Raw genomic sequence first — 2,902 nt, 5'->3', positions numbered from 1 at the left:
GGGCCCCAGGTACCCTCGTACCAAGCTCCTGCCTAAGACTGTCCCGCTACCCCTTCCCGCCTAAAAGAGACACTGAGACTTTTGCGGATCCCTCGATCCCCTTTTTGTGTAATATTGAACCTGTAACCTTTTAAAGTGCTGATAAAGAATTGCTCATCTTGAGACAACCTCCTTGAGTCCGGTGTGGTGGTGTTACTGTGCTAGTACATAATAGGAGAAGGATCTCTCAGGAGGCTTCTCTGCAGTGCTCGGCTACTTCGTACAGTGTGGGGGCCCCCCCCCCTGAGTGGTCTCGCCGACTCCTCGGGGTCCGCCTTCCAACAGACATACTCTGGAGTTAGCAGTAGTGTGGTACCTGAGTTGGTGATAAGCTGCGTGGGAATTTCATCAGTGATGAAAGACTTTATTTTCAATTAATTTTCTATAAAAACCTGCTTGGTCGTACATGTAGCTGCCGATGGAAGAGACGGCTCACGATAATTAATAATTGATGGCAAAGTTAGGATCTTTTGCTCGTGGATGCCAGCAGTTGATTACTTGGCACGTTTGACAGCTTCTGGTAAACACCCACTCACAGATGCACTCAGAAACGTATGCATCCACCCACAGACCCACTCAGACACTGATGAACCCACCTACAGATCTGCATATATATTCACATGCCCACTCATAGATCCACTCAGACACTCATGCGCCTACTCATAGACCGACTCAGAGACTTATGCGCCTACTCACAGACTCACTCAGAGACTTTTATATCCACTCACAGACCCACTTAGACACTTAGGCACACACTCACAAACCCACTCAGACAGTCATGCACTCAGTCACTGACCCACTCAGATATTTATACACCTACTCACAGACCAACTCAGAGTCTTATGCACCCACTCACAGACCCACTCAGACACTCATGCACCCAGTCATAGATCCATGCAGACACTCATGCACCTACTAATGTGCCCACTCAGGGACTCATGAATCAATGCCACAGACCCACTCAGACACTCATGCACCCTCTCACAGACCCAATCAAACACTCATGTGCCCGATAACAGACTCACTCAGAGACTTATGCATCTAGGCACGTATGCACCCAGACACTCATGCACCCACTCACAGACCCACTCAGACACCCATACCCCAACTCACAAACCCACTCAGACACTGATGTACCCACTCACAAACCTACTCAGATATTATCATTCCCACTCACAGCCCCACTCAGAGACTTATGCAGCCATTTGAAGACCCACTCAGACACTTATGAACCCACTCACAGACCCTCTCAGACACTCATGCATCCACTCACAAACCCACACCAACAATCATGTACCCAGTCACAGCCCCATAAAGACACTGATGCACCCACTCACAGATCAACTAAAACACTTATGCACCCACTAACAGACCTGCTCATAGACTCACACCCACACTCACAAACCCTCTCACACACTGATGTCCCCACTCAAAGACCCATGCAGACACTCATGCGCCCAGTCAGAGACTCACTCAGAAACTAACACACCTGCTCAGAGACACAATCATACATTCACAAATCTACTCACAGACTACTCAGACACTGACACTAACTCACAGATGTACTCAGAAACTTATGCACCTACTCACAGACCCTCTAAGACACTGATGAACCCACTCACAAACCTACACATATATTTACGTGCCCACTCAGAGACTAATGCACCCACTCAGACACTCATGTGCCTAATCACAGTCCTACTCAGACTTATGCATCTACTCACAGACCTACTCAGACACTTATGCACCCACACACAGACCCACTCAGTTACTCATGCACCCACTCATGCACCCACTCAGACACTCATGCACTCAGTCCCTTACCCACTCAGATATTAGGGTGCCTACTCACAGAACCACTCAGAGTCTGATGCACCCACTCAGACACTGAAGCACCACGTCATAGATCCACACAGACACCCATGCACCCACTAACATACCCACACAGGTACTCATGTACCTATATCACAGACCTACACAGCCACTCATGCACCCACTCACAGACCCAATCAGACACTCATGCACCCACGCACACACCCACTCTGAGACTTATGTACCCAAACACTGATGTACCCACTCACAGCCCCACTCAGACACTGATGCACCCACTCACAAACCTATACAGATATTCACAAGTCCACTTCTAGGCCCACTGAGACTTATGCACCCATTCACAGACCCACTTATACACTCATGCACCTTCTCACAGACCCACTCAGACATTCATGCACCCACTCACAAACCCCCTCAGACACTCATGCACCCAGCCATAGCCCCAAAAAGTACCCACTGACAGACTGATAAAAACACGTATGCACCCACTGACAGACCTACTCAAAGACTCACACCCCCACTCACAAACCCACTCAGACACTCATGCATCCACTCACAAACCCACTCAGACACTCCTGTACCCAGTCACAGACCCATAAACACACTGATGCACCCACTCACAGACCGACTAATCACATATGCACCCACTGACAGACTTACTCATAGACTCACGCACCTACTCACAAACCTACTCATGCACCCACTCAGACACTGACACACCCACTCACAAACCCACTCAGACACTGATACACCTACTCACTGACCCACTGAAGTGACCCACTCAGAGACTCATGCACCCTCTCACAGACCCACTCATATAATCACACACTCACTCACAGACCCACTCAAACACTGATGCACCCACTCACAGATCCACTCAGATATTGATGTACCAACTTGCAGACCCACTCAGACACCCATTGTTGGACCCGGCCTCGTGGCGTGGTCCTTAACCCCGTGGATTGTGCCCGTTCCCTGCCCCGGCCTTCACGGGCCACCTTTCTGAACTGCACCGAGGCCCTTCATCCAG

Source organism: Triturus cristatus, chromosome 9 (assembly GCF_964204655.1).
Source record: "Triturus cristatus chromosome 9, aTriCri1.1, whole genome shotgun sequence".
Classification (NCBI taxonomy): domain Eukaryota; kingdom Metazoa; phylum Chordata; class Amphibia; order Caudata; family Salamandridae; genus Triturus; species Triturus cristatus.
The sequence above is the reverse complement of the archived record's forward strand: the minus strand, read 5'-3'. Positions refer to the sequence as shown.